Raw genomic sequence first — 26,155 nt, 5'->3', positions numbered from 1 at the left:
TAAATAAATAAAATCCCGTTTGTAATTGCTGTTGGTCTCTGTGCTTCTGTGGAATTCTGGCATCTGGCTGCCTCTGTGTGACTTTCCCTGTACTGCTATCCTTTCCTTTATTCGTGTACTTGCAATAATGCAGCATTGGTATATATAAGTGAGGACGAGAACATCACAGCCCTTGTCCCTGCGTGTGCTCTGTGATACATGGCATCAGTGCCCAGATCGCATTGAATATGTGATCCATAATAAATGGGCCCCTTAGAGCCAGGAATTTGCTGGGTTTAGCAAGTGCGCAAATTCCAGGGTCTTCTACACGATGCGATTTGGTCCCGATTTCACCCTATTCCGGCTAATCTGGCCGAGAAATCGTGTGAAATCGTCCCAAATCGCATGTGTGTGACATCTGTTGCGATCCGATGCGCGGTCCTGTGCACAAAGCATCAGTCAGAGGTCGGTCGTGCTGCCCAGAAAATAAATCGTATGTACAGCTGTCAGCGGCACATCGCGGGTGCATCCAATCAGGTCCGTTGGTGTGTGCCAGCGCTGCCGGGCAGAAGAGACGCTCTGCACCTCTGAGACCCCCCAATCTCCCCCCCCCCCCACCACTGGTACCCGGAGAGGGAGGCTGCAGTAGTGGCAGCAGGTGGGCAAAACTAAAAACTCATATTCAGATGAATGTACGGTGGTTGAAGCTTCATTTAAATAGGGGGCTGGCCCACAAGGATCAAAAGGATAGGCGTTCCAAAAATCCTGTTTTTTAATTTTTTTTTTTTAATTTACAGATTGCAGCACGTCAGATCAGAGGACCAATCCTCCAATGTCCCGGGATTGTATGATTGTGTGCACACAATCCATTGAGATTGTATGATTGGGTGGAATGTCTTTCTGATGTATGGCCACCTTTAGGCCGCTGATTAATTTGAATATGAGTTTGTTTTTTTAATTCTCCTGACCCTGGTAATGAGCAGGGTTGGGTTCCCAGGATTCAAGGTGCCCACACACTACAGTGACTTTTTGGGCCGATAGTCAGAGTTTTGACGAACTGGACGATTTATCGTCCGATTTTGCGACAAATTGTGAATGATCGCAATCCTATGCTCACTCCTGCAGATCTTCTGATCTTCTCTACTGCAGGGAAACTCAGAAGATGCAGCTAAAGATCTGTGGGACTTGGGTGCTTGGGTATTTGGGCGCTCGGAGACGGTCAGGTATTTGGGAGTTGCGGTTTTTGGGCCTCCACACTTATATATGTGTGGGCGTTCGGGAGAAAGTGGGCGGGCAGCTGACATCCGGCGATGTCAGTTGCCAGCCCCCAACCATCGTTCCATTAGCATGAGAACGCCCAGCGTTCTCATGTGACCACCCATAAACCACTGCTAATGGGCCACCCCACCGCCCCACACCCTCTGCCTGCCCTCTGCCCGCAAGGATGCACATGCGCAGACCCAAAACATCGGACCCCTTGAGAACGAAGGGGTCCTTACGCACGGACCTGAAAAAGGCCCATAGGGTAATGTGTCTTTATTATGTTTGCATGCAGGCTAAATAATGACTGAATTTGCATGTAGACCAGGTACATTATGCTAGCACAGGCTACCATTGCAGAACCAGACTCATGCTGTGATCAGTCCACTACGCTCAATGGGGTTTATTCTAGTTCATTCTTTCTGACAAAATCCTTCTTAGATGGACAAAACCATGTGCACTGCAGGGGGGCAGATGTAACATGTGCAGAGAGAATTAGATTTGGGTGAGTTATTTTGTTTCTGTGCAGGGAAAATACTGACTGCATGATTTTACACTTCAATATAGATCTCACTTTGAAGAAAAACCCCACCCAAATCTAATTCTCTCTGCACAAGTTACATCTGCCCCACCCGCAGTGCACATGGGCCCTTATTCTGGTTGGTGCGGCCAGAGCCGCACACGGGGCTCCGGCCGCACAAACCAATCCCCGCCCACCCTACGGATCGCCACGGCCGTCCGTACACGGACGGCTGGCGATCCGCATAAAAATGGTGGAGGCGTACGCCTCCACCATGGTGGGAGCTGCCCCCTGCATTCGATGGTCGTCGACCATCGAAGGCAGGTCCGCACGCCCCGGCAGCTCCCGCAAGCTGAGACCACACGGACAATCGTCCGTGTGGTAGCTTGTATGGGGGCTGAAAGCTGACATCCGGCGACGTCAGCTTTCCGCCCCCATGAGTTGCGTCATGCCCTCATTACCATGCGTACGCCCCGCGTTTGCATGGGAACGCCCATGAAACGCGGGGCGTATACATAGGGAAATGAGGGCATGAAGCCCCTCACTCCCCTATACGCCCCCTTTGCGGCGTACTAACGTTATGTGCGGCGAATTCGCCTGCACATGCGCAGATTGACCTCTGCGCATGTGCAGACGGAAAACATCGGCGGTACGGCCGCACGCGGGCCGTACCGCACGAATCTGAATAAGGGCCATGGTTTTGTCCATCTAAGAAGGATTTTGTCAGAAAGAATGGACGGTACTTATGTAGTATCTGGGCTGCCGATTTTGTGATTGTATGCCTTACCTTAAGGCATACAATCAGATGCGATTCGATGCGATTTTGCATAGGATTCAATGTTAAGAAGGTCCTGTTCATTTCCCCACTATCCAAGTGGGCATAGAGTTGATTTTATATAGTGTGGCGAGCGCAGCGAGCCACCGAGCCCGAAGTGTGGCGAGCGAAGCGAGCCCCGCGAGGGGACGCATATTTCTTAAAAAGTATTCTGTGTCCCCTCGCGGGGCTCGCTACGCTCGCCACGCTTCGGGCTCGGTGGCTCGCTACGCTCGCCACAGGTTTATATCCAACTCCATGCCCACTTGGATAGTGGGGAAAGGAAAAGGACCCCTTTTTCCCATTGAATTCTATGTTAAATTGGACTCAGACCATTTTAACATTGAATCCTATGGAAAAATCTTGACCATCGCATCGCATACGATTTGGTTGCATGCGATGCGATGCGATCCGATCCGATTTCTAAATCGGACGCCCAGATACTACATAAGTACCGAATGGACTAGAATAACCCCCAATGAGAGAGTTGTAATGTTATCGGATAAACCACCGGCAGACGGCCACCGCCTACCATCGCCGTGACAATCTCTGACGCGTTATCGGTACGCCGATGTTATGAATGAGTGTCTCCTTGCTATTGTTTAATATTCTCATTCTACAACCAGTGACCAGGAAAGTTCTGCGGCTTCACAAGAAGTGACGAGGGATTGCCACAAAGTGATCTGTATTGTACAAAGGGAACATAAGTGCCAGATACCTAAGTGCGCATTGATTTGTGATAAAAGTCTTCGGAGAGGAGTTTGCACAGTAAATGTGCTTTAGTTGCTGCGAAGGAAACTGTCCCACAATTGAGGCGTATTAGGCGATTACACAAATCTAGAAGGAATTATAGTGTAACAACGCAGCGACATTATTACACATAAGAGCCGGCTCTTCTGCAGCTGAGACAGACTTATCAGAATCAGAATCATCTTTATTGGCCAGGTATACTTGCGTATGCTTGGAATGTTTTGTGGTAACAGTGCAGCATCAATCAGGGAACACAAAGGGGGTGGGAAGAGAGGCATAAACATACATCACATACATTTCACATGTATCTAGAACAGTTCGAGGTAGTATTTAGTATTTGGTATGTTCAATACGGTTTAGTTGGTGGACAGCTATTGGGAAGAAGCCTTTTGTAGTTCTTGTCGTCTTTGCTGGGATGGACCTAAAACGTCTGCCTGACGGAAGGGGTTACAACAGGTTGTGACCAGGGTGTAGCTTGTCCGCCAAGATCTTTCCTGCTCGCTTATTGACCCTGGCTAGGTATAGTTCTTGGACAGTGGGGAGCTCCGCCCCAATGATCTTTTCTGCCATCCTCACCGCTCTTTGCAACCTTCGTCTGTCATTCTCGTTTGCTCCTCCGAACCAGATTGTGATCGAGGAGCAAAGGACAGACTCTACTATGGCAGTGTAGAAGATGAGCAGCAGCTCCTGCGGGATGTTGAATTTTTTGAGTTGCCTCAGGAAGAACAGCCGCTGCTGAGCCTTCTTGACAGTTGTAATGATGTTGGAACCCCATTTGAGGTCGCAGGAAATCTTTGTTCCTAGGAATTTGAAGGAGTCGACCCTCGACACTACTCTGTCAGATATTATGAGTGGGTGCATGGCATTTGGTTTCCTTCTGAAGTCCACCACCATCTCCACCGTTTTGAGGGGGTTGAGGTCAAGGTTGTTTCTGCTACACCATTTAGTTAGCCGATCCACCTCCCGTCTGTATGCCGACTCGTTTCCATCCATGATTAGGCCGATAACCGTTGTGTCGTCTGCAAATTTTATAATTTTCACTGACTGTTCTGCTGAGGTGCAGTCGTTTGTGTGGGATGCGGTCATTTGGTCTACTGCATTATGGTCGACAGTCATTAGGTCGAATCCATTAGGTCGACATGCTAAAAGGTCGACATGACTCTAGGTCGACATGGGAAAAGGTCGACATGATTCTAGTTCGAAAGGTCATTAGTTCGACAGGTCATTAGTTCGACAAGGTCATTAGTTCGACATTGTCTATGTCGACATTCACAAGGTCGACATGGAGTTTTTCACTGTTTTTTGAGCCAACATGTGCCGACAGGCGGTATTTCATGCCCTACCATCCACTAGGGCGTGGTGGGAGAATAAAATAGTGTGCCGAGCGTAGCGAGGCACCGTGCCCGACGCATTGCGAGCGCAGCGAGCGATGCGAGGGGATGCAGTGCACTTTAAACTGTGTCCATGTCGACTGTGTTGACATTCAGGTAAAAAAACAGTGAAAAACCCCATGTCGACCTTGTGAATGTCGACATAGACAATGTCGAACTAATGACCTTGTCGAACTAATGACCTGTCGAACTAATGACCTTTCGACCTAAAATCCTGTCGACCTTTTCCCATGTCGACCTAGAGTCATGTCGACCTTTTAGCATGTCGACCTAATGGATTCGACCTAATGACTTTCGACCATAATGCAATAGACCAAATGATCCCAACCCGTTTGTGTAGAGGGAGAAGAGCAGGGGGGAGAGGACACATCCTTGAGGGGCACCGGTGCTAATTGTGCATGTGTTTGACATGAATGCGCCTGCTTTCACCGCCTGTTTCCTTTCAGTCAGGAAGTCAGTGATCCAGCAGCATGTAGGTTCTGGGACTCCTAGTGAACGGAGTTTTGGCTCCAGGATGTGAGGGATGATAGTATATCAGGTGTATTACGCCCAGAATGATGAAGTGGCTGAATTGTTACACAAATTACAGATGGGAGGATCTGTGCCACAATTCCTATGTCTGAAGGCATTTCCGAATGGTGTCTGGATGCTAGATCTACATTGACAAAATGTCCTTTCCGTCCACACCACTCTGTATGACCCAGCTGTTGTTGGACTGCATATCCCAGGATGCTCTGCCAGCTTTCACACCAGCATTTTTCAACCGCTGTGCCGTGGCACCCTAGTAGTGTACTTTGTGCTGTTCTCACGTTTGCCACAGATCGAGATGTCCACACCAGTTTGCAGCCACCACCGCAACAAGTTCAACTGTTATTCACTGGTCTATTTATTTCATTTGAGGGTCAATTTTTTTTTTTTTGTTACCTGTGGGGACCAGTGTAAGGGTGCAAATAGGTTGTTTTTTATTTATTTTTCCTGTGGGAACCAATGTATTTTCCCTGTGGGGACTGATGGTGTGCATTAGCAACTTTTTGGTGTGCCGCAAGTTGAAAAAGGTTGAAATCACTGTTGTACACTATTACAGTTTTGGACCTTCATTTATTGCAAGTGTTTTTGAACTTCTGGCACACCAAACAAGATTTTAAAATTGCCAAGGCAGACCGTCACTCCCCACAGGGAAAACACATTGGAGCCCACAAGAAGAAAATAAACCCATTTGTCCCCCATAGAACACAAAAAGAAAACACAATGACCCCAGGACAGTCTGTGCCAGGATCATCTTCCTGCAGAACACAGGAGAGACTATATGGCAATGCCAATTGTTTTCAGTGTGTAGTACCCCAGGGGGTAGAGTTATAAATGCCCTCATATGATTACCATCTGAGTCACTGCCCAGTTGCCATTATGTTCTCCTAGGGAGCTAGTGGGGACAGTAAAACAGCAGGTCACCCGAGCAGCTTCTCACCCCTCAATCAGCTCCCTGTGACCCTTCTTCTCTAAACCACTATCCAGGCAAGTTCTTAAGCAACGAGCCCTTGAGACGGGATTGACAGTGACACCATCCAATGATGATTAGCTGATGACAAGAGGAGGAGGGGCTAGCGGCTAAATCTGGACCCACTGACGTCAGAAAGGGGCGGTCTCATATGCCTCAGGATACAGTACAGAGACCGTACCGTACTGGAGCAGGAGGAGTCCAGTGAATAACAGTTGACCTGGTGGTGTTAGCTGGCACGGACATCTCTAGCTCCGGTGGTACACTAGTGTAACATGGCGCAGCGGTTGAAATACCCTGATTTATAGGAATTTTCCATGCTTACCTACTGGCTGGAATCTTGCGGGAGACATGATTTTGTTGGGTAGTCCCACACTCCCAAAATAGCAGACACCCCTCCCGCATTCCACCCACTTGAGCAGAATCCGGTGACAAAAAAAACCCAGTAAATTCACAATCTCCGCGGAGGGGCTTAAGGGCTCGGTTTTATACTAGTTTCATCATTTTAGCCCCGCCCTTATGCAAATCTGACCCAACTGTAGCATTTTCCACACGAGGAGGCGGGGCCTAATAATAGTTATTCCAACTCTGTCCTTGCGGGTGCTGTTCTCTACATCCCTACGATGTATCGCATCCTGCAGTGCAATGCTGACCTCTATAATTCGATTACTGCTCCTTAGGGTGCTATCTCGCGGATGTCGGTGCTCCTAACAATTGAATTCCCCCCACAGAGTTGAGGCGCAGTGATCACCTTAGATTAGATGGGATCAATCTGAATGAAAAATATTATGAAAACTCTGATTTATGTTAAATCCAGAGCAAATGTAGCTGGACGTCAATTCCTTCCGCCACTTTCAGGTTATGGAGGGGTTTTTTTTGCAATGGAAGGGTACCAACCCATTTGCCCACGCCTCTATATTTATATTAATGCCAATTAAAATCACATAGACGCTGACTCTAAAGCAATAATGCTTCAGTAAACCGTAGCGATAAATCCACGCTCTACAAATTAATCTGCTACATTAATTAGACCAAACCGTAAATCTTTTGCTATAAATGGAAATGAGCTCATTATTACAGATATTCCAAAATTCCGCAAACGAAAGCCATTAACTGGTTAATTACCACGGTAAAAGCATTACAGTCTCACAGCGGAGCTTAGGTGGTGATTTATTAATATTATTAATTCCGATAAGCTGTTACCACTTTAGTAAATCAGCACCTTCTGTTCCCCCATTGCGTTTCTTCCTGGTCTGTTGCTGTATCACTGCCGTATACATGGTGTAGGGCCCCTATCTATTAATATGTTGTGATGATTTCTTATTCCTCTTTATTGCATTAATAATAAATATATTGTTATGTTTTCAATTTATTAATAAACTCGGTGATGCCCCGGTGCCCTAAGTAGTAACACGATTGCTCCGGCAGGGTAATTGCGCTTGTGTGATCCAGCTTATTTGCACTGTGGAATCGAATACGACAGCACTGTTGTGATTATTTTACATAGGCTTCATCAGGAATACCACAGATCTCTGTAGTTGGGGATACTGTTGGTGATAACAGAGGTATCACAGGCGATACTCCCTTTATATATAGGGGGAGATGTATCATGTTGCCTGCACACCAGAACAATGGCATGTCGGTAGGCCGAATTCCTTTGCCACGTGGTAAGCGAAACGGGGGAACACATGATCAGGTGCCAATATTAACACCAAAGAAGTACAAAACTCACTTTTCATGTATTGCCCTTTTTCCAGTGCCAGCCTAGTGCATGCTAACCTTTCGGGCATACCTCCCAACTTTTGAAAGCTGCAGAACAGGACGTCCGCATTCACATCCCAAATTTGGAGGCATGGCTAAGTGACCAGGGGGTGTGGCCTATAAATCGCGCAACGCCACTATTTTCGCCGCTGTGGGGGCAGCCCCTCTGTCTCCAGGAATAGACACTCTGCACGTCAGCATCTATTAACGGCTGCTCTACTCAGTGCTGGGCAGGGGGGTTCCCCAAGTGTACCCCTTTTTCGGGATGCGGAACTGTTTAAAGAAAAAACGTGTCGGTCCTGCGATAATCGGGACAGTCTGGAGGTATTCTTTTGGGTGTGGTATAGGGGTCCGACAGTCGGGATCCTGACATTCATTAGCCCGACTTCAGAATTCCGACTGGCCGGACTCAGACATCATGGCGAGCGCAACACAGCCCCTCGCTACGCTCGCCACCTATTCTATTCTCCCTCTATGGGGGTCGTGAACCCCCACGAGGGAAAATAGCAGGTGGCCGTCGGGAGTTTTGACAGTCGGGACCCCTTCCGGCACCCATTCTTTTGTGGGGGTGTGTTATGATTCACCGACAGTCGGGATCCCGACAGTCATTATCCCGAGAGCCTGGTCTCAGACAGCGTGGCCAGCGCAACAAAGCCCCTTGCTGGCTCGCTGCGCTCGCCACCTATTTTATTCTCCCTCTATGGGGGTCATGGACCCCCACGAGGGAAAATAGCCGACTGTCGGGACCCCATCCGGCACCCCTTTTGTGGTGGACCTAGACAATGATAACCTAATATACTACACCCGCCTCATATTGCCTGTTCTGACATTGGTAATAATTTCATGTATATATATATATATATATATATATATATATATATATATATATATATATATATATATATATATATATATATGAAGTTAAATGGGCAAAGAGTGACAAGGTAACATCAGATGTGCCATCAGTCTGATGCCCTCTGCCCACTGCGGTCTGGCTGCGGAGCGATCACCAGAATCACAGAAGTCTGCTTGATATTCCGTTAGAGCCGCCATGTATGAATTAGTTATATACACGGCTATTTTTCAGCAGGCTCCAGCAGGAACTGAGGCCCTTATTCTAGTTCACGCTTTCTGACAAAATATTTCTTAGATGGACAACATCATGGGGTTTATTCTAGTTCATTCTTTCTAACAAAATCCTTCTTAGATGGACAAAACCATGTGCACTGCAGGTGGGACAGATGTAACATGTGCAGAGAGAATTAGATTTGGGTGAGTTATTTTGTTTCTGTGCAGGGAAAATACTGACTGCTTTATTTTACACTGCAATATAGATCTCACTTTGAAGTAAAACCCCACCCAAATCTAATTAGATCTGCACATGCCCCCCTGCAGTGCACATGGTTTTGTCCATCTAAGAAATATTTTGTCAGAAAGAGTGAACTAGAATAAGGGCCTCAGTTCCTGCTGGAGCCTGCAGAAAAATAGCCCTGGTTATATCCGTTTGTGTACCTCCAGTGATTGTCGGCTGCTGGAGAAACAATAGACTGTTTTTGTTAAGTATATTGAAAATCTGAGACTTTTTGGCCCGGCTGACATTGTTGCGCCGGCAATAAGACAAATACACGGCAGTGAGTGCAAGGTGGAGAGTACTAAGTTCCAGGGTTGATAACGGCCGTGGCAGAATGACAAAAAAAAAACGGGAAAATTAAGAAAAATAGTTTTTTTCTACTTAAATCTTTTATTTTTCTATTACGTCTATAAACAAAGCGAAATGAAGGAGCGCAGACAGACTCCTTGGAGATGGCAAATTGGGTTTATACGGAAGATCGGACACTTGGTATTCCGCGTGCACCTCCTACTTCAATTTACAGCGAGGCCTGTCTGCGCTCATCATATCGCGGCTGTTTCCATCAGACAAGGCTTTGCTCCACGAGGAGAACACACATCACAAAGGTAATTTCAAGTACACACATCACAAAGGTAATTTCAAGTACAATAATGTTAAATAAAAGTCAAACAATGCAGATATTCAGACACGGATCCATCTTTGGGGAGGCCATACAGTTATATACTCATGGCTGGAACTAGGGTGGTGCGGAAGGTGCCGCTGCAGGGTAGGGGGCGCCATTGGCAGCACTTGTCTATTACTCTCTCTTGTTGCTTCCCTCCTCTCCTCCGCCATCGCCTACTGTCCCTGTCTCTGTCCCCCACCCCTTCTATCGCTAATACCTATGCAACATTCATGAACTTAACTTGAGAGCCCTATGTTATTCAATCACAGTGTCCTTTATTACATTTAAATATGTTGACATCCCCGGGATTGAACTCATTACCTGTTGCAGTGCAGCCAGACACTCCATTCATTGAGGTATCTGTCCTTGCATAGAAAGCTAAAGAATTCTAACCATTTGGAGCTCATCTTGTACTTTGCAAAAAAAAAAAAATAATCAGAATTGTAGCTGAGCAGATCCATGTAGGGCGTGGCTGCAGTGGACTGGCTATGTGGCTGCACACTACATAGATCTGCTCAACAGCAATGCTGATTATGTTTTACAAAGTACAATTAGCTTCATACAGTTAGATATCTCATAGTTTTTATTCAGGATAAAATATCTCAATGAGTAGTGTGTTTAACTGAAATGCAACAGGTTATGGGTTAGAATCCTGGCTATGGCAGTATATTGAAATTTGTTATTTACTTAAGGATATTGTAACTGAATAACAAAGCTCTCATGTTCAAGTACATGAATGTGGTCTTAAGAGCTTTGATGGGCAAACCTATTGCTGCTTTCAATATACGTCAGAATTGTACCAATGCCTGTGCCTTGCATACTATTATGTTGCCTTTGCTGTGATGAAGTGAGTTTGTTCAGTGGTATGTGAACCATCTTTCTGTTTTAGGCGGGACTAATGGTTATTAAAATAATCCTGAATGGTTTATTTCACTATTATTCAACTGGTTACAAGATTATGGTTAATAACAAAGTAGAGATGTTGGGCTGTTGGTCTGGAAATGTTGGGAGTGTATTATTGACCTGCAGTATCTCTCAGGTTTTGTTTTGCTGCTTATGCCAATAGAAAAGTAGTTCCCGCCGCCATATGTATGTAACATCCATTCCACTGTTAGCTGAGCGTTACTCAGTGGCCTACACCTGACTACACCTGTGTACCAGCTAGCAGGGGCGTAACTGTATATCCGGATTTAGCAACTAATGGTGATAAATGTATGTAAAACACTTTACTTAGGCAGTACAGATGGGCCCCCTTCTTCTCTCGCCCCCATATCAGCTGCACCCCTTGCACCTATGGTAGTTACGCCCTTGCCTGCTAGGTGGTCTGGGAAATGTGACAGTTAGTAATGTCTGTTCCTTTGCACCAGGTAGGTGGTCTGGGGAATGTGACAGTTAGTATTAACTGCGCCTGTGCACCAGCTAGGTGCTCTGGGGAATGTGACAGCAATGACTGCACCTGGGCACTAGCTAGGTGCTGTGGGAAAAACAGTTAGTAATGATTACACCTATGCACCAGCTAGGTGGTCTGGATAATGCTAGATGCTGTGGGAAATGTGACAGTAAGTATTGATTGCACCTGTGCACCAGCTAGGCGGTCTGGATAATGTGACAGTAATGACTGCACCTGTGCACCAGCTAGGTGGTCTGGGAAATGTGACAGTTAGTAATGACAGCGCCTGTGCACCAGCTAGGTGGTATGGGAAATGTGACAGCAATGACTACACCTGTTCACCAGTTAGGTGGTCTGGGGAATGTGACAGCAATGACTACACCTGTGCACCAGCTAGGTGGTCTGGGGAATGTGACAGCAATGACTACACCTGTGCACCAGCTAGGTGGTCTGGATAATGTGACAGTTAGTAATGACTGCACCTGTTCACCAGCTAGGTGGTCTGGGGAATGTGACAGCAATAACTACACCTGTGCACCAGCTAAGTGGTCTGGGAAATGTGACAGTTAGTTGTGACTACTCCTGTGCACCATCTAGGTAGTCTGGATAATGTGACAATTAGTAATGACTGCACCTGTGCACCAGCTAGGTGGTCTGGGAAGTGCGGCAGTTAGTAATGACTGCACCTGTTCACCAGCTAAGCAGTCTGGATAATGTGACAGCTAGTAATGACTGCACCTGTGCACCAGCTAGGTGATCTGGATAATGTGACAATTAGTAATGACTGAACTTTTGCACCAGCTAGGTGATCTGGGGAAGGTGACAGTAATGACTACACCTGTGCACCAGCTAGGTGGTCTGCAGAATGTGACAGTTAGTAATGACTGAACCTGTTCACCAACTAAGTGGTCTGGGAAATGTGAGTTAGTTGTGACTACACCTGTGCACCATCTAGGTAGTCTGGATAATGTGACAGTTAGTAATGACTGCACCTGTGCACCACCTAGGTGGTCTGGGGAATGTGACAGTTAGTAATGACTGCACCTGTGCACCAGCTAGGTGGTCTGGATATTGTGACAGTTTGTAATAACTGCACCATCTAGGTGGTCTGGGGAATTTGACAGAAATGACTACATCTGTGCACCATCTAAGTAGTCTGGAAAATGTGACAGTAATGATTGCACCTGTGCACCATCTAAGTGGTCTGGGAAATGTGACAGTAATGATTGCACCTGTGTACCAGCTAGGTGGTCTGGGAAATGTGACAGTAATGATTGCACCTGTGCACCAGCTAGGTGGCCTGGAACATATGACAGTAATGACTGCACCTGTGCACCAGCTAGGTGGACTGGGTAATGTGAGAGTTATGAATGACTACACCTGTGCGTCAGCTCGGTGGTCTGGGGAATGTGAGAGTTATGAATGACTACACCTGTGTGTTAGCTCGGTTGTCTGGAAAAGGTGAACTGTTGGTAGATCTGGAGGAGCGGCTTGATCAGCCCTGCGGGACATGACATGCACTATGGGTATTAGGTGGCGGTACTGTATCAGCCAGTACAGGGCTATGGACAGAGGGGGATCACTAAGCTGTAGGAAGGGATTATAAAGAGCAAAATAAAAAAATAACTTCTCAAAACTTTCCCCGCATTGGAATCTGCAGATATGTTCTCATCAGTGTACTGAGGCTGAGATCCGTCTAAGCACTTGGACAATTTATCTGGTTAGGACGCCGCTCAGTCTTCTCCCAGGATCCAGGGCCGCTGCCGTACAAGTGATTACTAGCAGAGAAGGGAAAGGGGGGACATGATAGAAACTTTCAAATATATCAAGGGCTTTAACAAGGTACAGGTGGGAGACATTCTTCACAGGAAGAGGAGCAACAGAACACGAGGACATGCACTGAAACTAGAGGGAGGAAGATTCAGGGGAAATGCGAGGAAGAATTTTTTCACAGAAAGAGTAGTAGATAAGTGGAATAGCCTCCCAACAGAGGTGGTAGACGCAAATACAGTAGTACAATTTAAACATGCTTGGGATAAGCATATTGATATCCTTACAAAAAAATAAGGATCAAATATGGTTTGAGGTAACATGTTTAAAAAAAGGGGCAGACTAGATGGGCCAAGTGGTTCTTATCTGCCGTCAAATTCTATGTTTACTGTTTGCAAATAAAAAGAATTGTTTTTCTCTTGCTCAGAAGAAAATGCCCATTTGTCGCGGTTCATAAACTGCTTAATGCCTCTACAGATAGACATAAAGAGCCGGCGGATCAATCTTATTGGTCAGTCTGGTGTTCATCAGCGTGAGATAATAGCGTATTGTCCTCATGAGCCGCACAAAGGCCAGTGCTCTGCGTTTAACGCGCTCCGCCCGTGACCTTTGTATTTACATTCTTACTATCCACAGCCGCATCCACTTCATCCAATCCGTCCCGTACAAGTGCAGCGAGCTGTGCGGATCACGGCGCTGTACGGATTCATGGGATGAATATCTCGCAGGACGCATCGCTGGTGTCACGGGCTCTCATGTATAGACGTACACATTGATGAATGAGATATACAGTGTGTCGTCTGTGTCCTGATAAATAATATAATCTCTCTTTAATCAGCAGTGTCCAAGCTTGTGCCACTGTTCTGGGGCCCCTATCATAGGCGTCGCTTCTGTCGGGGGCCCGAGCACCCACGGAAAATGATGAGCACCCATGGGCCCGATTCACACTGCTGGGCCGCCGTATTAACGTGCTAATTTGCGGCTGCAGCACCCACGTTGCCGGAAACACCGCCTGGGAAACACTATGCCGGGACGGCGGGAAGAGTGTATTCCGTCTGTGGATGTGGGGCAGGCCAGCCTGTGCGTGCTCTGTGCGGCACCTGGGTCTGACGCCGGCGCAATACAGTGTGCTTAGAGCGCACTGACTGAGTAGCTAAGCAGCGGCCCACCCGCCTGTGTCCCACCCCACCCCACCTCCCTCATCACCGGCACAGGTACTGTTTGGGCATTTATGTACTTGGCACTGTGGGGGCATTTATGTACTTGGCACTGTGGGGGCATTTATGTACTTGGCCGCAATGTGTTAAAAGGGAACTTTTATATTGGAGAAATTGGTATTCTTTTGTGGTAACACCCCTTTCCCATGAAGCCACTACTCTATATTTTTGGCTTGAGCACTCACCAGCAAAAACATAAATTGGCACCTATGGCCCCTAGTGCCTGTGTGCCACTGTTCTGGGGCCCCAAGTGACTATGTGCCATTGTTCTGTGGCCCAAGGTCTGCGTGCCATTGTTCCGGAGCTCCTAGTGCCTGTGTGCCACTGTTTTGTGGCCCCAAGTGTCTGTGTGCCACTGTTTTGTGGCCCCAAGTGTCTGTGTGCCACTGTTCTGTGGCCCCAAGTGTATGTGTGCCACTGTTCTGTGGCCCCAAGTGTCTGTGTGCCACTGTTCTGTGGCCCCAAGTGCCTGTGTGTCACTTTTCTGGGGCTCCAAGTGCCTGTGTGCTCCTTATTGGGTTCCATCAGTATGCCACTGTTCAGTTGTTCTCATGTGTCAGTGTGCCACAGTTCTGGGGCCCCAAATTCCAGTGTGCCATTTCTCTGGGGCCCCAAAAGAGGCATCCATTAATATAATGTATGGCATTGTGTGACTTGGATGGAATAATCAGCACCTTGGGGCTTATTTAGAGTTGGACGTATGAAATATTTGGGGTGAAGAATGATGATATAAATGATATATAATTGTGTGCCCGCCTCTATTACTACGGTTTCAGAGTGGAACACGCCAGCTCCGCCCGTCTCACCATAACTGCGTAATTTCCACCATTACTGCATAAGTTACAGCCCCCGGTATCTGTTCTGTCGCAGATGGGTCATCGCTGGGCTCTAGATTGAGGATTACCGGCTACGACATACACAGAGGAAAGATCTGGGGCCTCGGAGCTTCTTACACTGTTGTTACTTCCGCACCTTGCTCTTCCATTGCGCTGCCTGGCTGTGAGCTTATTGTTTGCCCAGCTCCAGATGTTCTTCTGTATCCTGCTCCTGTGTCCTGTATACTCCCGGCTGTGCGGACGCTATCACAGTGTGGGGCCGCCATTGCTCATCCTGCCCCCCCCCCCCTGTACTTGGAGCCTCATTCAGACCTGTTCGCTAAGCTGCGTTCACTTGCAGCCTACTGAACTGGTCAGCCCCACTCACCGCCCCGCCAACCCCCCCCCCAGCGCCACCCGTTTCCCCTCGCTAGCATGTACCAGAACACATCCCGACCATCAAATCATGATGATCCGATGGTGGCGCAGACAATGATTAGGTAGACATGCACAAGGGCATCGCAGGAAAAACACAAGCCAGAGGTCGGCACTTGGAAAAGTCGACATGAGGGTTATTTTGTGCATTTTCAGTCTAATGCTTATTGACGTCTCCGCCATCTATCGGTCGCGTGTCCACCGTGAGTTATGGTATAAGAGAGAGACAATGTATTGGTGGACTGTAATTAAGTCAACCACTAATAGTCCACGGTGACTAAGTGGACACCTTCAAATGGTTGACATACCATAAATCAACATTGACAGAAGGTCGACACAAGCTTAAGGTTAACATGGGCATGGTCGACACAAGGTCGACATTCACTTTTTGCGTCCACATGGACACTCGCTGCGCTCGCCACACTTTATATTCTCACTCTATCTTTCATAGTAAAGTATGAACCAAGTTGCTCAACACTAAAGAAAGTGAAAAACGCATGTCGACCTTGTGGGTGTCAGCCATGCCCATGTCAACATTAAGCTTGTGTCAACTGTCTATCAATGTTGACCATTTCAAGGTGTTGACCTAGACATTGTCCAACTAGGGACCGCAGACCCCATAGTGGGCCGCTTGTATGCCGTATGTACCGTGACTCTTAAGTCACAAATACACTATGCGATTTTGGGCTGATTTCACCCGATTTTGGCACTTTGGGCTATGTAGAGTTTGGGGGAAGGGGGGGGGGGGGTGGCGGCAATTGTACAAAAAGACACCAGGGGTACATGGAGTTTAAGCCAACATTTCAGAGCCAAGTGTGTGTAATCTCATAGTGTATGGGGGCCCTTACAGAAAGGTGACATCAGAGAGTAGGGTCCTGCGCACGGTTATTGCAGGCGGAATGTTCAGGCACAGGAAGATTAATACCACGGAATATCTGCCCTGCTTCTCCCCCATTGGTTGCTCACTGTTCTATTTTAGAATCTCTATATAGAGATATGATGCAGGTATGAATGTTTAATATAACTATCGTCACCTTCTCAGATAGGGACTGTCTCCATGTTCCCAGATACTTCACACTAGTAATGGCATTAACTCTTGTTGTATTGGAAGACAGCTTACACTTTATATCAGCTAGGTCTCTTATATTATCCAGATTGTAACGTATTAATATAGGAAAATAACATTACATCATAGACATTGGGGGGTGTAGTGTCCTGTGTCTGTATAGGGTGTAAGAGATGTATTATGGTCAGCGGTCAGGACATGTTGGGGTGTAGTGTCCTATGTATAGGGTGTAATAGATGTATTATGGACAGCGGTCAGGACATGTTGGGGTGCAGTGTTCTATGTCTGTATAGGGTGTAATAGATGTATTATGGTCAGCGGTCAGGACATGTTGGGGGTGTAGTGTCCTATGACTGTATAGGGTGTAATAGATGTATTATGGTCGGCGGTCAGGACATGTTGGGGTGTAGTGTCCTATGTCTGTATAGGGTGTAATAGATGTATTATGGCCGGCGGTCAGGACATGTTGGGGTGTAGTGTCCTATGACTGTATAGGGTGTAATAGATGTATTATGACCAGCGGTCAGGACATGTTGGAGTGTAGTGTCCTATGTCTGTATAGGGTGTAATAGATGTATTATGGCCAGCGGTCAGGACATGTCGGGGTGTAGTGTCCTATGTCTGTATAAGGTGTAATAGATGTATTATGGGCAGCGGTCAGGACATGTTGAGGTGTAGTGTCCTATGTCTGTATAGGGTGTAATAGATGTATTATGGCCGGCGGTCAGGACATGTTGGGGTGTAGTGTCCTATGTCTGTATAGGGTGTAATAGATGTATTATGGCCGGCGGTCAGGACATGTTGGGGTGTAGTGTCCTATGTCTGTATAGGGTGTAATAGATGTATTATGACCAGCGGTCAGGACATGTTGGGGGTGTAGTGTCTTACGTCTGTATAGGGTGTAATAGATGTATTATGGCCAGCGGTCAGGACATGTTGGGGGTGTAGTGTCCTATGTCTGTATAGGGTGTAATAGATGTATTATGGCCAGCGGTCAGGACATGTTGGGGTGTAGTGTCCTATGACTGTATAGGGTGTAATAGATGTATTATGGTCGGCGGTCAGGACATGTTGGGGTGTAGTGTCCTATGTCTGTATAGGGTGTAATAGATGTATTATGGCCGGCGGTCAGGACATGTTGGGGTGTGGTGTCCTATGACTGTATAGGGTGTAATAGATGTATTATGGCCAGCGGTCAGGACATGTTGGGGGTGTAGTGTCCTATGTCTGTGTAGGGTGTAATAGATGTATTATGACCAGCGGTCAGGACATGTTGGGGTGTAGTGTCCTATGTCTGTATAGGGTGTAATAGATGTATTATGGCCAGCGGTCAGGACATGTTGGGGTGTAGCGTATGTCTGTATAGGGTGTAATAGATGTATTATGGCCGGCGGTCAGGACATGTTGGGGGTGTAGTGTCCTGTGTCTGTATAGGGTGTAATAGATGTATTATGGCCGGTGGTCAGGACATGTTGGGGTGTAGTGTCCTATGTCTGTATAGGGTGTAATAGATGTATTATGGCCGGCGGTCAGGACATGTTGGGGTGTAGTGTCCTATGTCTGTATAGGGTGTAATAGACGTATTATGGTCAGCGGTCAGGACATGTTGGGGTGTAGTGTCCTATGTCTGTATAAGGTGTAATAGATGTATTATAACCGGCGATCAGGACATGTTGGGGGTGTAGTGTCCTATGTCTGTATAGGGTGTAATAGATGTATTATAACCGGCGATCAGGACATGTTGGGGTGTAGTGTCCTATGTCTGTATAAGGTGTAATAGATGTATTATAACCGGCGATCAGGACATGTTGGGGTGTAGTGTCCTATGTCTGTATAGGGTGTAATAGATGTATTATGGCCGGCGATCAGGACATGTTGGGGGTGTTGTGTCCTATGTCTGTATAGGGTGTAATAGATGTATTATGGCCGGCGGTCAGGACATGTTGGGGGTGTAGTGTCCTATGTCTGTATAGGGTGTAATAGATGTATTATGGCCAGCGGGCAGGACATGTTGGGGTGTAGCGTCCTATGTCTGTATAGGGTGTAATAGATGTATTATGGCCAGCGGTCAGGACATGTTGGGGTGTAGCGTCTTATGTCTGTATAGGGTGTAATAGATGTATTATAACCGGCGATCAGGACATGTTGGGGGTGTAGTGTCCTATGTCTGTATAGGGTGTAATACAGTAGATGTATTATGGCCAGCGGTCAGGACATGTTGGGGTGTAGCGTCCTATGTCTGTATAGGGTGTAATAGATGTATTATGGTCAGCGGTCAGGACATGTTGGGGGTGTAGTGTCCTATGTCTGTATAGGGTGTAATAGATGTATTATGGCCAGCGGTCAGGACATGTTGGGGGTGTAGTGTTCTATGTCTGTATAGGGTGTAATAGATGTATTATGGCCAGCGGTCAGGACATGTTGGGGTGTAGTGTCCTATGTCTGTATAGGGTGTAATAGATGTATTATGGCCAGCGGTCAGGACATGTTGGGGTGTAGTGTCCTATGTCTGAATAGGGTGTAATAGATGTATTATGGCCAGCGGTCAGGACATGTTGGGGTGTAGTGTCCTATGTCTGTATAGGGTGTAATAGATGTATTATGGCCAGCGGTCAGGACATGTTGGGGTGTAGTGTCCTATGTCTGTATAGGGTGTAATTGATGTATTATGGCCAGCGGTTAGGACATGTTGGGGTGTAGTGTCCTGTGTCTGTATAGGGTGTAAGAGATGTATTATGGCCGGTGGTCAGGACATGTTCGGGTGTAGTGTCCTGTGTCTGTATAGGGTGTAATAGATGTATTATGGCCAGGGGTCAGGACATGTTGGTGTGTAGTGTCCTATGTCTGTATAGGATGTAATAGATGTATTATGGTCAGCGGTCAGGACATGTTGGGGTGTAGTGTCCTATGTCTGTATAGGGTGTAATAGATGTATTATGGTCAGTGGTCAGGACATGTTGGGGTGTAGTGTCCTATGTCTGTATAGGGTGTAATAGATGTATTATGGCCGGCGGTCAGGACATGTTGGGGTGTAGTGTCCTATGTCTGTATAGGGTGTAATAGATGTATTATGGCCGGCGGTCAGGACATGTTGGGGTGTAGTGTCCTATGTCTGTATAGAGTGTAATAGATGTATTATGGCCAGCGGTCAGGACATGTTGGGGTGTAGTGTCCTATGTCTGTATAGGGTGTAATAGATGTATTATGGTCAGCGGTCAGGACATGTTGGGGTGTAGTGTCCTATGTCTGTATAGGGTGTAATAGATGTATTATGGCCAGCGGTCAGGACATGTTGGGGTGTAGTGTCCTATGTCTGTATAGGGTGTAATAGATGTATTATGGCCGGTGGTCAGGACATGTTGGGGTGCAGTGTCCTATGTCTGTATAGGGTGTAATAGATGTATTATGGCCAGCGGTCAGGACATGTTGGGGTATAGTGTTCTGTGTCTGTATAGGGTGTAATAAATGTATTATGGTCAGCGGTCAGGACATGTTGGGGTGTAGTGTCCTATGTCTGTATAGAGTGTAATAGATGTATTATGGCCAGCGGTCAGGACATGTTGGGGTGTAGTGTCCTATGTCTGTATAGGGTGTAATAGATGTATTATGGTCAGCGGTCAGGACATGTTGGGGTGTAGTGTCCTATGTCTGTATAGGGTGTAATAGATGTATTATGGTCAGTGGTCAGGACATGTTGGGGTGTAGTGTCCTATGTCTGTATAGGGTGTAATAGATGTATTATGGCCGGCGGTCAGGACATGTTGGGGTGTAGTGTCCTATGTCTGTATAGGGTGTAATAGATGTATTATGGCCGGCGGTCAGGACATGTTGGGGGTGTAGTGTCCTATGTCTGTATAGGGTGTAATATATGTAATATGGCCAGTGGTCAGGACATGTTGGGGTGTAGTGTCCTATGTCTGTATAGGGTGTAATAGATATATTATGGCCAGTGGTCAGGACATGTTGGGGTGTAGTGTCCTATGTCTGTATAGGGTGTAATAGATATATTATGGCCAGCAGTCAGGTCATGTTGGGGTGTAGTTTCCTGCGGTCAGGTGATGTGTTAGGGATGTACTATTTGTATAGATGTACCTTCCCTATGTATAAGATTGGTAATGCTGCATGTGATATTACCTACATAATGCAGATACACCCAGAGCTGTATTATCACTGGTCTTTGTTACATGAGCTCACTGGTTTATATTGGTGGAATGATGTCATTTACTGGAGCAGAGCGTACAGTGCGGAGTCTCTGAGTGCATTCATTGGGCTGAAGTCTGGCAGTGAGATGCGCTGCAGAGACAGAGGAGATAGAGGCGTCCGATGGAGACAGTAATAAAATAATGTAAAACACTTTTATAATCCGATGAGCTGATACTGTATAAGTGTCCTCAGACGTGACCAGTGACCCAGAGCACAGACTGTATAAGTGTCCTCAGACGCGACCAGTGACCCGGAGCACTAATGTCCTCAGACGCCACCAGTGACCCGTAGCACTAATGTCCTGAGACGTGACCAGTGACCCGGAGCACTAATGTCCTGAGACGCGACCAGTGACCCGGAGCACTAATGTCCTGAGACGCGACCAGTGACCCGGAGCACTAATGTCCTGAGACGCGACCAGTGACCCAGAGCACTAATGTCCTCAGAAGCGACCAGTGACCCGGAGCACTAATGTCCGCAGACGTGACCAGTGACCCGGAGCACTAATGTCCTCAGACGCGACCAGTGACCTGGAGCACTAATGTCCTCAGACGTGACCAGTGACCCGGAGCACTATTGTCCTGAGATGTGACCAGTGACCCGGAGCACTAATGTCCTCAGAAGCGACCAGTGACCCGGAGCACTAATGTCCTCAGACGTGACCAGTGACCCGGAGCACTAATGTCCTAAGACGTGACCAGTGACCGGAGCACTAATGTCCTCAGACGTGACCAGTGACCCGGAGCACTAATGTCCTCAGACGCGACCAGTGACCCGGAGCACTAATGTCCTCAGACGCGACCAGTGACCCGGAGCACTAATGTCCTCAGACGCGACCAGTGACCCGGAGCACTAATGTCCTGAGACGCGACCAGTGACCCGGAGCACTAATGTCCTGAGACGTGACCAGTGACCCGGAGCACTAATGTCCTCAGGCGTGACCAGTGACCCGGAGCACTAATGTCCTCAGACGTGACCAGTGACCCGGAGCACTAATGTCCTCAGACGTGACCAGTGACCCGGAGCACTAATGTCCGCAGACGTGACCAGTGACCCGGAGCACTAATGTCCGCAGACGTGACCAGTGACCTGGAGCACTAATGTCCTCAGACGCGACCAGTGACCCGGAGCACTAATGTCCTCAGACGTGACCAGTGACCCGGAGCACTAATGTCCTCAGACGCGACCAGTGACCCGGAGCACTAATGTCCTCAGACGTGACCAGTGACCCGGAGTACTAATGTCCTCAGACGTGACCAGTGACCCGGAGCACTAATGTCCTCAGACGCGACCAGTGACCCGAGCACTAATGTCCTCAGATGTGACCAGTGACCCGGAGCACTAATGTCCTCAGACGCGACCAGTGACCCGAGCACTAATGTTTCTGCCTTTCATAATGAATTCCTTCTATTCACAGACAGAGGATATAGGAATGAATATAGCGATGTCTCAATGGGAACTCACGTCGCTCGTTATAAAACTATAGACAAGAACATATGTTATATCAAGGCAATGATTGTTTATATATATTTATATTATTATATGTGAATCGCAGATATATAAATGCCTGTTCTGTGCTCATCATATACCAAATGACGGACCTTATTCTGGGCTACATGCAGCGTTGCGTGTGGATGAAATGCCACCCGTCGCTCGCACTGCCAGATGCGAACAGGATGGCGAGAGTTTGCCGCACCCAGCATCTGCGCATGCACACAAATTACGCAAAACGTTGCAAACGTGCAGGGGGAACGTGCATTTGGTTACTTGGCAAAACTTCTGCCTGCCATTAGCAATGCATCACCATTGTGCTCTGGAACATCTGACAGTTGGTGAACTCTCCGGCACCGGCTTGGTGACTTGGAACATGTGACCTGCTGGGTGGTCTGAAAACTGTGACAGATATTTGCAGCCACCCAGTGAGCAGGACTTTTTAAGCTCCTAAGTGGGTGAAAGTGGGTAAAACCTCTGCCCTATTGCCGCGCCCATCAGCCAGTTATCATTATTTATATGTTAGTATATGGGGTGTGAATATAGTGGTGATGCTTAGCAGCAAATAGCATTGGGCACCGTATTCCCGATATTGCAGGTCTGGGCCTTTGGGTGCCGGTGCTGGGAAATAGCGGTAGTGCCAGGAGATGTAGTGCACCACTAAGTAGAAGAAGCTTCTTCCCTAATCCTAAAATAGGTTTATGGTCAGCAGAAGGCCTTACTGACACGATCTGTATTATTCCTGTCCTGAGCAGTCTTACGCGCTAATGGCCTAAGCTGTGTGCTGCAACTTCTAGGCGTCCGTCAGCTAAGGGAAGACGGTCCTTAGAGTGTGAGCTCTCCGGGGCAGTGTGGTCCACCCTCTTGGTTCTCTCTGCCCTGTCCTTGTCCCCAGTTAGTGACTGTCTACCCTCGGGGCATTGTGTTGCACTGTGTTATCTGTCAATGACCGACGAGCTGAGTCTGAGACGTTCGCTGCATTTGCTTCAGTCATGTCTGCAACTTCATTGTAATGCTGTATCAGCCCTTTTCCTGGTGTATAAGTGTGCGTGTGTGTGTGTGTGTGCGTGCGTGTGTGCGTGTGTGTGTGCGTGTGCATACGTAGGGGCTGAGATGCCAATGTTTTGTGTCTATGGATGCAGAAATCTCACTTGCTGCATATTGTGGGCCTGATTCAGTAGGTCACATACCCCGTGCAGCACTCAGGTGAGTGGCAGAGCAGTCAGAGCCTAGACACTGATACGTGGCGCTCTGTAGGTCACATACCCGGTGCAGCACTCAGGTGAGCGGCAGAGCAGTCAGAGCCTAGACACTGATACGTGGTGCTCTGTAGGTCACATACCCCAGGCAGCACTCAGGTGAGCGGCAGAGCAGTCAGAGCCTAGACACTGATACGTGGCGCTCTGTAGGTCACATACCCCGTGCAGCACTCAGGTGAGCGGCAGAGCAGTCAGAGCCTAGACACTGATACGTGGCGTTCTGTATGTCACATACCCTGTGCAGCATTCAGGTGAGCGGCAGAACAGTCAGAGCCTAGACACTGATATGTGGCGCTCTGTAGGTCACATACCCCGTGCAGCACTCAGGTGAGCGGCAGAGCAGTCAGAGCCTAGACACTGATACGTGGCGCTCTGTAGGTCACATACCCTGTGCAGCACTCAGGTGAGCGGCAGAGCAGTCAGAGCCTAGACACTGATACGTGGCGCTCTGTAGGTCACATACCCTGTGCAGCACTCAGGTGAGCGGCAGAGCGGTCAGAGACTAGACACTGATACGTGGCGCTCTGTAGGTCACATACCCCGTGCAGCACTCAGGTGAGCGGCAGAGCAGTCACAGCCTAGACACTGATACGTGGCGCTCTGTAGGTCACATACCCCGTGCAGCACTCAGGTGAGCGGCAGAGCAGTCAGAGCCTAGACACTGATACGTGGCGCTCTGTAGGTCACATACCCCGTGCAGCACTCAGGTGAGCGGCAGAGCAGTCAGAGCCTAGACACTGATACGTGGCGCTCTGTAGGTCACATACCCTGTGCAGCACTCAGGTGAGCGGCAGAGCAGTCAGAGCCTAGACACTGATACGTAGCGCTCTGTAGGTCACATACCCGGTGCAGCACTCAGGTGAGCGGCAGAGCAGTCAGAGCCTAGACACTGATACTTGGCGCTCTGTAGGGCACATACCCGGTGCAGCCCTCAGGTGAGCGGCAGAGCGGTCAGAGCCTAGACACTGATACGTGGCGCTCTGTAGATCACATACCCCGTGCAGCACTCAGGTGAGCTGCAGAGCAGTCAGAGACTAGACACTGATTCGTGGCGCTCTGTAGGTCACATACCCGGTGCAGCACTCAGGTGAGCGGCAGAGCAGTCACAGCCTAGACACTGATTCGTGGCGCTCTGTAGGTCACATACCCGGTGCAGCACTCAGGTGAGCGGCAGAGCGGTCACAGCCTAGACACTGATACGTGGCGCTCTGTAGGTCACATACCCTGTGCTGCACTCAGGTGAGCGGCAGAGCGGTCACAGCCTAGACACTGATACGTGGCGCTCTGTAGGTCACATACCCCATGCAGCACTCAGGTGAGCGGCAGAGCGGTCAGAGCCTAGACACTGATACGTGGCGCTCTGTAGGTCACATACCCTGTGCAGCACTCAGGTGAGCGGCAGAGCAGTCAGAGCCCAGACACTGATACGTGGCGCTCTGTAGGTCACATACCCCGTGCAGCACTCAGGTGAGCGGCAGAGCAGTCACAGCCTAGACACTGATACGTGGCGCTCTGTAGGTCACATACCCCATGCAGCACTCAGGTGAGCGGCAGAGCGGTCAGAGCCTAGACACTGATACATGGCGCTCTGTAGGTCACATACCCCATGCAGCACTCAGGTGAGCGGCAGAGCGGTCAGAGCCTAGACACTGATACGTGGCGCTCTGTAGGTCACATACCCTGTGCTGCACTCAGGTGAGCGGCAGAGCGGTCACAGCCTAGACACTGATACGTGGCGCTCTGTAGGTCACATACCCCATGCAGCACTCAGGTGAGCGGCAGAGCAGTCACAGCCTAGACACTGATACGTGGTGCTCTGTAGGTCACATACCCTGTGCTGCACTCAGGTGAGCGGCAGAGCAGTCAGAGCCTAGACACTGATACATGGCCCTCTGTAGGTCACATACCCCGTGCAGCACTCAGGTGAGCTGCAGAGCAGTCAGAGACTAGACACTGATACGTGGCGCTCTGTAGGTCACATACCCCGTGCAGCACTCAGGTGAGCGGCAGAGCAGTCACAGCCTAGACACTGATACGTGGCGCTCTGTATGTCACATACCCCGTGCAGCACTCAGGTGAGCGGCAGAGCAGTCACAGCCTAGACACTGATACGTGGTGCTCTGTAGGTCACATACCCCGTGCAGCACTCAGGTGAGCGGCAGAGCAGTCAGAGCCTAGACACTGATACGTGGCGCTCTGTAGGTCACATACCCCGTGCAGCACTCAGGTGAGCGTCAGAGCCTAGACACTGATACGTGGCGCTCTGTAGGTCACATACCCGGTGCAGCACTCAGGTGAGCGGCAGAGCGGTCAGAACCTAGACACTGATACGTGGCGCTCTGTATGTCACATACCCTGTGCTGCACTCAGGTGAGCGGCAGAGCAGTCAGAGTCTAGACACTGATACGTGGCGCTCTGTAGGTCACATACCCGGTGCAGCACTCAGGTGAGCGGCAGAGCGGTCAGAGCCTAGACACTGATACGTGGCGCTCTGTAGATCACATACCCCGTGCAGCACTCAGGT

At 48.5% G+C, this 26,155-nt stretch overlaps 1 protein-coding gene across 1 annotated transcript in view; it reads left to right on the top strand.

Annotated features, from left to right (window-relative positions):
- Nucleotides 1–26,155, top strand: part of SLC44A5 (solute carrier family 44 member 5) — a 131,541-nt gene that overhangs the window by 11,969 nt on the left and 93,417 nt on the right. The window lies entirely within an intron of this gene.

This window comes from Crinia signifera, chromosome 8 (genome assembly GCF_055691185.1).
Source record: "Crinia signifera chromosome 8, ASM5569118v1, whole genome shotgun sequence".
NCBI lineage: Eukaryota > Metazoa > Chordata > Amphibia > Anura > Myobatrachidae > Crinia > Crinia signifera.
The sequence above is the reverse complement of the archived record's forward strand: the minus strand, read 5'-3'. Positions and strand labels throughout refer to the sequence as shown.